This window comes from Hyla sarda, chromosome 2 (genome assembly GCF_029499605.1).
Source record: "Hyla sarda isolate aHylSar1 chromosome 2, aHylSar1.hap1, whole genome shotgun sequence".
In the NCBI taxonomy this organism is placed as follows: Eukaryota; Metazoa; Chordata; class Amphibia; order Anura; family Hylidae; genus Hyla; species Hyla sarda.
Genome location: NC_079190.1, coordinates 392,096,880 through 392,112,583, shown reverse-complemented (window position 1 = coordinate 392,112,583; position 15,704 = coordinate 392,096,880). Strand labels below are relative to the sequence as shown.

Below are 15,704 nucleotides of genomic sequence, written 5' to 3'. Positions count from 1 at the left end.
TTATTTTTATTTTTTTTTAAGAATGTATTTGCAAATTATGGTGGAAAATAAGTATTTGGTCACCTACAAACAACAAGCAAGATTTCTGTTTCTCACAGACCTGTAACTTCTTCTGTAAGAGTCTCCTCTGTCCTCCACCCGTTACCTGTATTAATGGCACCTGTTTGAACTTATCAGTATAAAAGACACCTGTCCACAACCTCAAACAATCACACTTCAAACTCCACTATGGCCAAGACCAAAGAGCTGTCAAAGGACACCGGAAACAAAATTGTAGACCTGCACCAGGCTGGGAAGACTGAATCTGCAGTAGGCAAGAAGCTTGGCGTGAATAAATCAACTGCGGGAGCAACTATTAGAAAATGGAAGACATACAAGACCACTGATGATCTCCCTCGATCTGGGGCTCCACGCAAGATCTCTCCCCATGGTGTAAAAATGATCACAAGAACGGTGAGCAAAAATCCCAGAACCACACGGGGGGACCTATTGAATGACCTGCAGAGAGCTGGGTCCAAAGTAACAAAGGCTACCATCAGTAACACGCTACACCGCCAGGGACTCAAATCATGCTGTGCCAGATGGGATCCCCTGCTTAAGCCAGTACATGTCCGGGCCCTTCTGAAGTTTTCTAGAGAGCATTTGGATGATCCAGAAGAGGATTGGGAGAATGTCATATGGTCAGATGAAACCAGAGTAGAACTTTTTGGTAAAAACTCAACTCGTCATGTTTTGGAGGAGAAAGAGTAATGAGTTGCATCCACAGAACACCATACCTACTGTGAAGCATGGGGGTGGAAATGTCATGCTTAGGGGCTATTTTTCTGCAAAGGGACCCGGATGACTGATCCGTGTAAAGGAAAGAATAAATGGGGCCATGTATCGTGAGATTTTGAGTGAAAGCCTCCTTACATCAGCAAGGGCATTGAAGATGAAACGTGGCTGGGTCTTTCAGCATGACAATGATCCCAAACACACTGCCCGGGCAACGAAGGAGTGGCATCATGAGAAGCATTTCAAGTTCCTGGAGTGGCCTAACCAGTCTCCAGACCTCAACCCGATAAAAAAACCTTTGTAGGGAGTTGAAAGTCCGTGTTGCCCAGAGACAACCCCAAAACATCACTGCTCTAGAGGAGATCTGCATGGAGGAATGGGCCAAAATACCAGCAACAGTGTGTGAAAACCTTGTGAAGACTTACAGAAAACATTTGATCTGTTATTGCCAACAAAGGGTATATAACGAAGTATTGAGATTAACTTTTGTTAATGACCAAATACTTATTTTCCACCATAATTTGTACATAAATTCTTTAACCCCTTCCCGCTATATGAGATATGCATACGTCATGAGCGGGCTCCCGCGATAGAACGCGGGGTCACACGCTGCCATCAACGGCCAAGACCCGCGGCTAATACCGGACATCACCGATCGCGGTGATGCCTGGTATTAACCCTTCAAACACGGCAATCAAAGTTGATCGCCGCGTCGAAAGTGAAAGTTGCCAGTTAACTCAGTGGAGCCGTTCGGGACCGCCGCGATCAAATCGCGGTGTCTCGAACAGCTTGCATGACAGCTGGAGGATCCCTACCTGCCTCCTCACTGTCCGATCGGCGAATGACTGCTCCGCGCCTGAGATCAAGGCAGGAGCAGTCGAGCGGTGATAACGCTGATCAATGCCCGGCTGTTGCCAGGCAGTGATCAGAGTATAAGATCAGTGTGTGCATTGTTTTAGCTCCCTAGAGCTATAGCACTGCAAAAAAAAAGTAAAGTGTTAATAAAGATCATTTAACCCCTTCCATAATAACAGTCAGTATCACCCCCCTTTTCCCAATAAAAAAAACTGTGTAAATAAACATATGCGGCGCGTGCGTAAATGTCTGAACTATAAAAATATATCGTTAATTAAACCGCGCGGTCTATGGCGTACACGTAAAGCGGATTTTTGGTCACTTTTTATACCATAAAAAAAGGGAATAAAAAGCGATCAAAAAGTCCAATCAAAACAAAAATGATACCGATAAAACGGCGCAAAAAATTAGCCCACATACCGCCCTATACGTGGAAAAATAAAAAAAAGTTATAGGGGTCAGAAGAGGACATTTTTAAACGTATACATTTTCCTGCATGTAGTTAGGATTTTTTCCAGAAGTATGACAAAATCAAACCTATGTAAGTAGGGTATCATTTTAATTGTATGGACCTACAGAATAGAGAGTGTGTAATTTTTACCGAAAAATGCACTGCGTAGAAACTGAAGACCCCAAAAATTACAAAATGGCATTTTTTCTTCAAATTTGTCGCACAATGATTTTTTTTCCGTTTTGCTGTGGATTTTTGGGTAAAATGACCAATGTCACAGCCAAGTAGAATTGGTGGCGCAAAAAATAAGCCATAATGTGGATTTTTAGGTGCAAAATTTAAAGCGTTATGATTTTAAGAAGGTGATGAAGAAAAAATGAAAATGCAAAAACGGAAAATCAGACAATTAAGGGGTTAAAAATCAGACAATGTTTTATATTATGGATTTTTTTTCTCATTTGGTCTCTCATAGTTGAGGTATACCTATGATAAAAATTACTGGCCTCTCATCTTTTTAAGTGGGAGAACTTGCACAATGGGTGGCTGACTAAATACTTTTTTGCCCCACTGTATATTTCTCAAAAATAGAGTTTTCTCTGTTGCTCACTTGCTTTGTCATTCTGTGCTTTGGAGAAGATGTGTCCTTACTCTGCATGACTCTCTCCATCCAATCACCGCAGGCTGCTCTGTAATCTCCTCCTCCCTTTTTTGCATGCTGCAGTCTTATAGGACAGGAGTGGGCAAAGAGGAGGGTTAGTCCCACCCTCCCTTACTTTACTATGTACGTGCCTGTGCTTCAGAAAAATATGATGCTGCAGCCAGACAGGATTATGTTCTGGATGGTATGTGGTCTTTTTATGAGCCATGATTTCTATAAAAAGGAAATAATATTTTCTTATGAATTATTAGAATAGTTAATGTATTGACAAGATGTACAACAGATAAAGTTTTGGAATCTGACAATGGCCATTTAATTATACAAATAATAAAAAATTACGTAAAATGTGGTTGTTTTGTTCCTGAAAAAGGAATTATGCACCAAATTCTTATATCATTTTTCCTGAAAAATATGGTTGTTGTGTGCTACAAAATTACTAATTCGTGTCAACTGGCAAATAACTGCTTTTGCCATCACAAATCGTACATCATAATGATGAATTGATTCTGCAGCTAGACCCATTGGCAAAAATAAGTTTCAAAGTAGGCGACTGGCAAGAAGGTACTGTTCTCTACATGATGTCCTCAAAGGTTCAGGTTGCACCTACTACACTCAGCTCTGATTCTATCTGTGTTCATATATTAAATATTAACTTTCTTAACCATTCCAGAAATAATAATAAATACGGCTTTAGTAGACTTCTTATCTAATCTGTAATGCAGGTTACTAATATTCATACATTCCATTACAATGAAGAATTAGTAATGAGTCTGGATTCCCAAATAGAAATGAGGTCAGGCACCATTTTATTTTTCTTAGGCAAAGCCTTACTCTGGACACAGCTGTAGTCATTTACCAATAAGTTTTTCATGTCCAGTCCCAACCTTAACAATTTAGGTGCTATTTTCATTACATTGTGGCTATTCTCCCACGGGTTTACATAAGAATGTAGTAAATGGTATTCTAACATATACTACTGGGTGGCCTTAGAATTCAATAGCCCAAACATGGCCTACTAGTGACCACATTTGGTCTGTTTTACATCAGTATACATTTTATCTGCAGGATACAAAAGCATGGTAGACTATACTTAATGTCCCACAAATGAAACTGCCCCGAGGGAGTGTCACAGGGGATAGAACCAGTGGGGTGAGTAGGCATAGGGGGCCACAGTCTGTCACGGTTGTGGCCTGGGGAAGATGAGAGCCTCCACTGGATTCTCACTCGTTTAGTGGGCAGATGCAGTGATGGGGGGTGCACAACAGGTGTAGATGGTGCCATGCTTCCTGGTACATACCCTGTCCTTGATGGTGAGCATGCAGATAATCATCTGGATATGAGAATAAGTAAAAGATAACCGTCTTTACTCAAGGAGGTTGGAAAACAAATCTTCCAGAATAAATGGAGGCACATTCACTTGCAGACTAATAGAAAATGGCTATTAGAAAGGGGCTGAAAAATGGCTATTAGAAAGGGGGGGGGGAAGTAGTGAATTTGGGGTCTCTGAGACAGTTTGTACTCTCTTCTAGTCCTTCTTGAGTTAAATACACCAATCCTGAGAATCTTTTAGCTAGGCTTGGCTGAAGCCATAATTCTAATCTAAACTAGACTGCTGCAGGATTTTCTCTCTGGGGAAGAGAGGCTGGCTAGGTATGCTCTTCCCACCAATTTAAATGTATCGCAATGTAATTTACTAATGTAAGTGTAGGGGCTCAACACTATAAAGTGCAGTGCAGTTACACAGGATCAGTATAACACAGTTATCACCCAACAATTGCATCATCAGTTAAACACATTAATTGGGCAGATATCCTATAACCAATATTCTCATTTCTCAGGACCATATAGTGGGATACTGCACAAATAAAACACATACCTACAAGTAAATTTGACCAAACAAGTCACAAGCAGACTATGTGCTCACATTTTGGAAAACCTTTAAGGTTCTCCTGATATGTTGCCAAAGTGTGATGTGAGCAGTCCCTTATTAGTGATGGGTGATGATCTCCCATCAGGGCTTCATTCTACTTATATCACTTTTTTTGATCATATGTACTATAATTTTAGTTAACTTGACCTTGTAGTGGATATCACGGGGCTCTTTCCTCTTGGGGCTGCACAAGCCAGATCTTGGTTTGCCTTATGAGTCAGTAATAAGTCAGCATGTGGTGCATTTATCCAGGCATTAATAAACCGTTGTTTTCCTTGTCAGGCAAACTTCTAGTACGTACACAGCACTTGTGAATGTTATGACATGCACGCCAACGTTGGGACTTACTGAGGCCTGTATATAAATAGTATTGAGTTTGATGTGGTCCCTGCATGCAGGAGGTTGGTTGGGTTAATCATTGATGAGAGATCACACATACAAGGGAATGGCGTTTATTGCCTTTTAAACTTTTGTGTCTACTCAAATAGAGACAGAGTCTGAATCCATAAGCACAGCACATGTCTTGGTTTGTGTATTTGTGCAATAGGAGCGGTGATCTATTTGTCATAGTAAAACATTGATCCTAGCAGCTGTAGTTCATCAATGCAATGTAGGTCTAATGAAACCCTTCCTGACTGTATTTATCAGTGTGGTCATAGCATTACAACATGTTCCCCGCATCACTTTGCACTAGTAAATATTTACTTATGCTGAGGTCAACATCCCCCAGTTTGTGGATTCATTGATGGTCAATACCAGGGGTATGGAGAAAGGTGAGATCATACTGCTGTATCGCAACAGTTGTCATGTATTACTGCATGGCTTGGCAGGTATGCAAAATGCCTTAAAACAGCATGTCCTAAGGACATTTAAGTATGTACACATCATAGGGAAGTCTCCAGGGTCTCCCAGAGACCCTGGAAAGAGCAGCTCCTGCTCATGAGGACTTGGTATAACCATAGCTGTGAATTGGAGAGGAAAAAAAGATGAAGTCCGGCACTGCTAGATTAAGGTGTACGGCAACTGGTATAGTGTGGGTATCTCTGGAGTTCCTGTTGTATAAAGTTAGGTGCGGTGGTGCATAATCTGACAGCGTATATAAGCATTGACGATAAGAAAGACAAGGATTGCACTCACCATCAAACTAATTTTATTCCATAGTGTCGGGCATGACAGGCTGATGGAGGGGTGGAGGCGGGGGACGTGACCGGCCACATCCCCCGCCTACACCCCTACATCAGCCTGTCATGCCCAACACTATGGAAAAAAAATCGTTGGATGGTGAGTGCAATTCTTGTCTGTCTTATCGTCAATAACCATAGCTGTGTATTCATTTAAATGGATATAATACATTTGTGATCAGATTAAATGTCCACATACAGTAGCAACTGGAGCAGCAGCAACCAGTTGATCACAGGGGTGGCTACTTTTATAAATGGGCTGTTTTTGGTACAACTTTATTAGGTTTTATGATCCAAATAATTTTTTTTTCATGGATGAACTGATGCAGAAATACTGGATGTTTATATTACACTTGTTACAAATAGCAACTAAACACGACCCTACGACATGGTTAACTTGCATTGGACTAAACAAAGGTAGATTCTCTGGTTGCTCTGCTAATAATGTAGTAATATTATTTGAGTCTTCCCCTTTAGGTCTGGTTGTGATTTGAGAAAATTGGGAAAAGCACTTGCAGACTCAATTTACAATGCATGAATTCTGTGATTGAACTTCTCTATGGGCATTCGCAGAATAAAGACACAATAGCCGATAAGTTCTAGGACTCCAGTCCCTCTGGGGAGCCAAAATTGATGTTTGTAAGGCCTTATTCAATTCATGTTTTCTGCACAAATCGCCAGTATACATTGGCAGCTTGTCAAAAAGGTATGCTGGCATATACCTAGTTGTGTTTCCAGTTGGCCCAATCAGTTTAATTAACCAGTCGTATTCCCTATTGGACTATTTCCAAATGTGTAGTTTTTTATTTATTTATTTATTTTTATATATTTTTTTTAAGTACTAAAAAGTGCAGCAGACTACACTTTTGAGTCCCGCACAAAACCAGTATACATTCTGGAACTCTATGGGGGAGATTTGTCAAAATCTGTCCAGAGGAAAAGTTGGCGAGTCGCCCCTATTAACCAATCAGATCCCTTCTTTCATTTTTGAAAAGGCCTCGGAAAAATTAAAGAAGCGATCTGATTGGTTGCTATGGGCAACTCAGCAACTTTTCCTCTGGACACGTTTTGATAAATCTCCCCAATATATAACTATATACTATGTCTTGTCCATTAAACTGTCTCCCAGGAACACATCATGTATATGTTGTAATAACTTTTTAACTTGGTTGCCAATGTATTCTGTGATATAAATGGGACCCAATTCACCTACCTATTACATTTTAACTTCAAAGGTAAAGCTTAAAGGAGTACTCCCGGATGTTAAAATTGTGTCTCATACTGCCGGCAGTAAGAAAATCTAGGGATACATGCCTGCCGACGCTCCCCCAGGGCCTCCGGTAACCAGTTTCGGCCTCCGCCGCGGTCCTCTCCCTGGAGTCATACTGCACTTACTCACCGGCTGCAGCAAAATTGGATTGACCTTTGCACTTGTTCTTAATGTAAATCCTGACAGCTCGGTCCTGGTTCCTCTACCAGATGTCACTGAGAAAAGTTGGCCATCTTGGCTCGTTTCTGTGCCAGGAACCGGGAATGAGCTCGATATGAGGTCGGGAAATGGGGACAGGATATGAAGTCTAGATATGGGGACGGGATATGAGGTAGGGATGTGAGGACAGAATAAGAGGACAAGAGCGTTATTGTTGCTTTTCCTTTCCCACAAGGTTTAGGTAGGTAGATCAGGCAACGCCAGGTACTGAGCTGGTAGTTTAATAATTTTTAAACAGTTTTTATCCCTGTAATTTAGAAAAACTTTTGACATGCCACAGACATGTCAAAAGTTTTTATTGTTGATTAGAAGAACAAAAGGGAAAAGCAGGACTTGCAGCGCTCTCCATCCAGCTTCTCTGGACAGCCCTATAGACTTGTAATCGGGCTGCAGATCAGCATTGAGACTCCTACCAATTAAAACCTTTGACACTTCTCTGTAACATGTAAAAAGTTTTTTATTTTTATTTTATTTTTTTTTATACATGACAGATGCCTGTTTTGCAAAACTTTAAAGTATGACCGGAACATTATAATGTATATGTTACTTGACTACTTTTTCCCCAAATTTTTGTCTTCTACATAACCTTCATTTCATTATCCTGTAATTTTAAAGATAGTACATATACAAGAAGGGAATACTCACAGGAGATGTATTTTGTCTTCCACCATTCTGGAATGAGTGATGACAGGGAAGCTTGCACTATCATTATAGACAGATGCTAGGCAGTCTTCCAAACAGAAGTGTAAGTTGGAGTATGGGCCTCTGCGGTATGTATTGTCCTGATAACACCCACAATGATATATTTATTTGCTGGACACGGGACGCATTGTGATGGAGCCTGAAACCTAATCAGAGAAGTATTTTTAAATGAAGTTCCAAATGTTAAGGGTCCGCACAGTAACTGAAATACTTATTTCTTCACAGATTCAAAAAGCCAAAGAGGAATAAAGCCAAAACGCTGATACTGGTTATACTGGTTTTACACACAATACCAGGCATACACTGTTTTAATTAAAATTAACGCTATACTGTAGATGGTGAAGAGTATCTGATAGTTTGAAACCATTTATTTGAATAGAAGGCTTGAAACCCCTGTAAAGAATTCTAGAACCTGAGTTGATGGGATGTACACACTGTAAATTGTCCAGACCCACAGTCAAATCATATGTAGAAATTGTCATTTTAGTACTTTTCAATCGCCTTGGGTGTTGGGGAGGCAATGAAATGCAAAAAGTTTTTTTCAATCAGATGCACAGGAAGAAATTTGTTATAGATTTTGGAAAAAACTAGAAATTGTATTTGTGTAGCAGTGCCAATTCTTTTTTAGTTAAACATTGGCTTGCACACAAGTTTCATGAGTTTCTATAGAGTAATTTCAGCCATGGATACAAATATAGTATTAACGTGTAGATCTTTGACTAAATACATTGCACACTTGATAAATGAAGATGTGATGTTGTAGGTATAGAATTTTGATAGGTCGTTTTTGTTCATTTTACCCCTCTCTCTCTCTGTGATGGAGACCACCTGAGGATCATGGATAACAGATTGTTATATGCGGAATCATTTACAGTTTAATCCGTGTCCTGGTGCAGAGTGGGAGGTTGGTGATGTGAAGTGTAGCAGCTGTGGACTTCATTCCTATATGAGCTCATAAAACTACCTTCATGTTTAATGGAATATTACTGGGGTATAAATAAAAACTAAATTTTTTCTGCTAATACCTGCTGTGTTGCAGAAAAAATAAATATTAAAATTAAATATTTTACATTTTTTTTATTTTACCCTAATTCCTGTAAACCACTTAACAGGGTTAACAACGTTTCTAAATCCTGTTGTGAATACTTTAAAGGGGTACTCCGGTGGTCAACGTGTTTTTCCGTTTTTGACTTTCCCTATTTGTTTTGTTTCATTTCTATTGTTGTTGTTTAGCCTACTCTATTTCCGTTCTTTGTTGTCTTTTTATCCCCTACTTTGTTTTCCTATCTTTGCTTCTATTTCCTGTTTCTTGCTGTGCTGAAAACTACAAATCCCAGCATGCCACATGCCTTGCTGATTTGGGGCGGCTCCTTTTTTTTTTTTTTTTGTTTTGTTTGTTTGTTCCGCCCTTTACCCACCCTACTATTTTCCCGGGTCGGCCCCCTTATACACAGCACACTAATATAATCAGCCCTTGTATGGATACTGTCATACACACACAAAAGGGACTACAACTCCCAGCATGTGTCATTCAGGAGTCTTCAGTCTGGTAGAACACCAGCATGCTGCCTCTGTAGTCTCCTGGGGGTTGTAGTTCGCCACACCTCTATAGGGCATACACCAGTGTTTCCCAACCAGGGTGCCTCCAGGTGTTGCAAAACTACAACTCCCAGCATGTCCTTACAGCCTTTGGGCATGCTAGGAGTTGTAGTTTTGCAACAGCTGGAGGCACACTGGTTGGGAAACACTGGTGTAACATGATGTTTATGCTGAATAGGCTAGAACAGTGTTTCCCAACCAGTGTACCTCCAGCTGCTGCAAATCTACAACTCCCAGCATTCCCAAAGTCTGTCAGGGCATGCTGGGAGTTGTAGTTTTGCAACACCTGGAGGCACACTGGTTTGTAAACACTAGCACACACACACACACAACAGGGACTACAACTCCCAGCATGTGTTATTCAGGAGTCCCCCCCCTCCCCCTTCACATATAGGGGGAGATTTATCAAAACCCGTGCAGAGGAAAACTTGTCCAGTTGCTCATAGTAACCAATCAGCTTGCTGCTTTCATTTTTATGAAGGCCTGTGAAAAATGAAAGAAGCAATCTGATTGGTTGCTATGGGCAACTGGGCAAGTTTTCCTCTGCGCCGGTTTTGATAAATCTCCCCATAGAGATCATTCCCAGTATGAGATTTCTTCCCCTGCAGTCCATACATCCCCAGCCCGTGCACCTTTTCATCCTCCCCTTCAGATAACACTTATCTTCTCTGTGTTCCTTCTCCTGTGCAGACCTGTGTCCTTAGAATACAGAGCAGGGGGGAGGGGAGGTGAGGAGCTGTGTACTCAGCTGGATGAGATGAGGGGGCGTGGCTTATTTTTCTTATGCAGACAGAGAAAAAAAAAAAAAGCTGTGACATCTTGTCCACAACAGACTCAGAACTGTGGACAACAATAAAAGAAAACCCTCTGAACTACAGAACTTCCTGCCCAACAAACAGATAAGAAAAACACAAACATGCTGCCAAAACATATAACACATATATATTGCAAAAAAACTAAACTTACAAAGAAGATGCCATATAGTAAAAAAAAATTAACCACCGGAGTACCCCTCTAAGGGGCGTGTTTTTTTCAGTATCCAGAACCTTATATCCACTTCAGAAATTAACTTAAAAAATTATTTTGGAAATCTTCATAAAAGTCTTGCGGCAAAGTTTCTAAGCCCTCTGAGGTCTTAAAAAGTAGTAGGACATTTACCAAATGATACTAACCTAAAGTTAACATATTGTTAATGAGAATTGTTAGCAAATTTATGTGGAATTGCTTTCTTTCTTTAAAAGCAGACCGTGGCAATATTTTTCCTATTTTTGGAGGATTTCACAAATGATAGCTGAAGGTATTGACCAAAATTTACCGCTAAAACACAATGTATTACGAAAAAACTATCTCAGAATCACTTGGATAAGTTAAAGCATCCTAAAGATATTAGCACATAAAGTGAGACAGGTGGGATTTGAAAAATTAGCCTGGGTCCTTAACCCCTTAACGACCAAGGACGTATATTTACGTCCTTGGCCGGCTCCCGCGATATATCATATCGGGTCGGTCCCGGCATGTATCTGATGCCGGGGCCGCGCGTTCTTAACCCTTTAGACGCGGCGTTCAAAGTTGAACGCCGCGTCTAAACGAAAGTGAAAGCTGCCTGGCTGCTCAGCGGGGCTGATCGGGACCACCGCAGTGAAAATGCGGTGTCCCGATCAGCTGGGACACGAGCGGAGGTCCTCTTACCTGCCTCCGGCGTGTCCCCTCGGCGATTGATTGCTCCAAGCCTGAGATTCAGGCTTGAGCAATCGACCGCCGATAACCCTGATCCCAGCAAAGCTATGGCTTTGCAGGGATCAGGGTAAAAGATCAGTGTGTGCAGTGTTATAGGTCCCTATGGGACCTATAACACTGCAAAAAAAAAGTGTAAAAAAAAAAGTTAATGTGATTTTAACCCTTTCCTTAAAGTTCAAATCACCCCCTTTTCCCATAAAATAAAACACCATGTAAATAAAAATAAATATATGTGGTATCGCCGCGTGCGTAAATGTCTGAACTATAAAAATATATAATTAATTAAACCGCACGGTTAATGGCGTGCGCGCCCAAAAATTCCAAAGAATTGAAAAAATGAATAAAAAGCGATCAAAAAAGTCCGATCAATACAAATATGGTACCGCTAAAAACTTTAGATCACTGCGCAAAAAATTAGCCCACATACCGCCCCATACATGGAAAAAAAAAAAGTTATAGGGGTCAGAAGATGACAATTTTAAATGTATACATTTTTCTGCATGTAGTTATGATTTTTTACAGAAGTACGGCAAAATCCAACCTATATAATTAGGGTATCATTTTAATCATATGGACCTACAGAATAAAGATAAGGTGTCATTTTTACCGAAAAATGTACTGCGTAGAAACGGAAGCCCCCAAAAGTTACAAAATGGCGTTTTTTCTTCAATTTCGTTGCACAATTATTTTTTTTCCGTTTCGCCGTAGATTTTTGGCTAAAATGACTGATGTCACTGCAAAGTAGAATTGGTGGCGCAAAAAATAAGCCATCATATGGATTTTTAGGTGCAAAATTGAAAGAGTTATGATTTTTAAAAGGTGATGAGGAAAAAACGAAAGTGCAAAAACGGAAAAACCCGTGGTCGTTAAGGGGTTAAAGGGTTTTTACCATGATTCACTTTTCACAGCAAACTCAATAGCTTTGTTTGGTTGAATGAAATTAAATGTCTGCATCTGAAAAATAATTCAGACACAACCTTATTTCCTTGTCTTTGCCTTCTTTTTATCATCTTCCCTTCTCATATGAAAATCTGTTGTGGGCGGAGCATCTGACTGACACATGGTTTGCTTTGAACTCAATTTCCCAGCAGTCATTAGTGCAGATGTTCAGTCCTGTGCTGCTTTAAGAATCTAATCTAACTTAGATTCACACTAGCGGATTTACAGCGGATTTTATGCTGCGGATCTTCCACTGAAGGACTGCTGCATGGTGCCTTTAGATGTGCCTGCTCAGAGCGGCAATACGCAGCTTATAAGTACTGGAAGGATTAAGATTTTTAAATAGAAGTAATTTGCAAATCTGTTTAACTTTCTTGCACCAGTTGATTTGAAAAAAAAATAAAAATAGTTTTCCACTGGAGTACCCCTTTAACGTATTAAAGTGAATCTGTCTTGAGCATCACCTGCACTAACCTATTAGTATAGGCTTGTTGTGTGGATTGCACTGAGGGCAATGATACTTCCCAAACCTCGATCAGTGCCTCCGTTCCAGCAATATTCTTTTTGATATATACAAATTAGGATCTTGGTGCATGGGGGTGGGGGGGCTTCACTCTGCATCTAGACCCTGTTTCTGCCACAGGAGACATGAAATTTAATTTCTCTTGTCGCAGGAAAGATTTCAGTGGTGGAGAGGAGTCTAGAAGCCCCCCCCCCCCCCCCCACCCCGTCGTTTGCAAATCAAGAAAAAGATATGCAGAACAGAGGCACGGATCGGGGGGTTCAAAAGTATCACTTTCATCAGTTTAACACTTGTATGCAAGGCTGAGTTCACATGTTGTATTCTGGTCATTATTTTGTTGAGTATCTTTAGCCTAAACCAGGAGTGGTGCAGATGTAGAGAAAATCTATCATGGAAGGATTTGCACTTTTTTGCACTCCTGGTATTGGCTAAAAATTGACCAAAATGAACTCCAAAATGAGGACCAAATACTGACCAAAATACTAAGTGTGAACCCAGCCTAGTACTGTCTCATTAAATACTTGTCTTTTGCAGATTGGTCCATTATGCTGTTACAGTAAATGTTTGGTGCTTTCACGCATCAGAAGCGTAACGTAGCGACATGTTGGATCTCTTATATGTCTGGATGTGTTGCTCTTTAATTGTCGAAATCTAAATAAAGAATGAAAGTTTTACTAAAGGATTGTGCCAGATTATGGTATCTTTCTTTGTTCAGAAAAAGTTGACTCCTCTTTTCAGTATAGCTTCCTAGCTTTTGCAGAAACACAATTTCCATAGACAAAGCCACATGTTGGAGCCCATTACTCTAGAGCCCTTTCTCATATGCAGCATTTAAGCTTCTTTTGTCATATTATGGCAATAAATCTTGAACAGAATAATTTAGGAATAAGTGGACACTGCGTAAGTCATAATAGCTATATACAGTGACTGTACAAAATGTTCCTGGCTCAGTGTCTTTGGATGGAGATAAGTTGCACAAGAGTCTTGTTTATTGTTGAGATACTAGATCTGCTTTCTTAGTGTCTTGTGTACTTAGTGAATATTGAACATACTGTATGTTGTATATATTCAGAGATTTTGGCTACAGTAATTGTGTCCTAAATCCAGTGCTCAGTGCATTGTTAAACCATAAATCACAACTGTACGGCTGCTCCTGAGCTTTACAGATTCGTCTTGAGACTAAGTTGTTTTTTATTGAATTCAGATATTCTTACAGTTCTTGGCACAGTTGTGTTTTCAAGTAGGATTGGTCTTATAGTATGTATCTTTTTCATTATGGACTTAAAGGGGTACTCCACTGGCCAGCATTCGGAAGTAAATGTTCAGAACACTGTTTTTGCGCTGCGGGGGTCGGCCACTCCCCTCAATGCAAGTGTACGGGAGGGGGTGTCATGCCTCCTCCCATAGACTTGCATTGAGGGGGCTTGGCAGTGATGTCACGAGGGGCATGACCGACCCCCGCAGCATGAAAACAGCGTTTGAAACATTTACTTCATAATGCTGGCCAGTGGAGTACCCCTTTAAAACCTCATGAAAACTGAAAATGAAGTTAAGGGGTGGTAACTGTGCGATCTCTGGGAGGAGATTTAGAGCAGAGGTGGGTGCTGCAGGCGTCATATAAAATACCTTCTGAACTATAAGAAGTGATGCTGACTGGTCTCTGAAGGCATCTTCCCTATTTCTCCTTTGCAGCAGTTTATGTAAATCTCCCATGTGATTACCTGTCCTGTGAGTCCCCATTATCATATATTACTCCTCGTTATAAGCTGCAGGTTAGGTTTCTTTTTACTTTAAAGGGTACCTCTCATCAAAAAAACTTTTGATATATTATAGATTAATGTATGCAGAATAACTTTACAATTGCATGTTATTAAAACATATGCTTCTTTCTATTTAATTTTCCACATTGAAGAAATGACCACTAGGGGTCTCCCTACCAGTCCTGGCAGCAAGCATTGCTGGAGTCCTAAACACTACGAGCTGCCTGTCTGCTTTGTTCACAAAGGAGAACACTCAGAGCTGCCAGCTTGCTTTGTTCACAGCCTGTTTGGCTGTGAACAAAACAGGCTGGCAGCTCTGAGTGTTTAGGACTCCAGCATGAGTCAGAAATGCTTGCTGACAGGACTGATCGTGAAAAATACAATAGAAAGAAGCATATTTTTCATTAACATGCTATTGGAAAGTTATTCAACATTCATTAATCTAAAATATATCAAAAGTTTATTTGATGAGAGTTACCCTTTAATATTACTATATATTTTAACACAATCCACTACTTGTTCATAAGTGAAATAATATCATATTGATATTTGATCAGATTTGACATATGCTGATCAGCCTTGACATTTAAACCATCTTCTTAATATTGTGTAGGATCCCCTTGTGTCATCAAAACAGCTCTGACCTGTCGAGGCATGGACTCCACATAACCTCGAAAAGTGTTGTGCGGTATCTGGCACCATGATATTAGCAATAGATCCTTTAAATCCTGTAAATTGTAAGGTGGGGCCTCCTTGGATCAGACATGTTTTTCCAGCACACTCCACAGATGCTTGATTGGATTAAGATCTGGAGATTTGAAAGGCCAAGTCAACACCTTGAACTCTTTGTCATGTTCCTTCAGCCATTCTTACAGTTTTTGTAGTATGTCAGGGTGCATTTTTCTGCCATAAGAGGCCACTAACATTAGGCAATGCTACTGATGAGAAAGTTGTGTGCCTGGTCTAATAAGTGTCGGTAGATGTTATGTGTCAAAGTAACATCCACATGAATGCAAGGAGAAAAGGTTTCATATAAGTACAGATGCTGAGAGCATCAAAGTGCTTTCTGGTGCCATCTCTTCCCCATCTAAGCAACACAAACACAG

General features: G+C 40.4%; 1 protein-coding gene and 1 long non-coding RNA gene across 3 annotated transcripts in view; one reads left to right on the top strand and one right to left on the bottom strand.

Annotated features, from left to right (window-relative positions):
* The window catches only part of LOC130356747 (uncharacterized), a 33,588-nt gene extending 23,233 nt beyond the window's left edge, over nt 1-10,355 (bottom strand). Inside the window, exons 1-2 of the long non-coding RNA XR_008888977.1 lie at nt 10,272-10,355; nt 7,984-8,186 (exon numbers count right to left, since the gene is read on the bottom strand). This is a non-coding gene — a long non-coding RNA (uncharacterized LOC130356747). The remainder of the gene's footprint in view (nt 1-7,983; nt 8,187-10,271) is intronic.
* Nucleotides 1-15,704, top strand: part of SMTNL2 (smoothelin like 2) — a 115,508-nt gene that overhangs the window by 42,422 nt on the left and 57,382 nt on the right. The window lies entirely within an intron of this gene.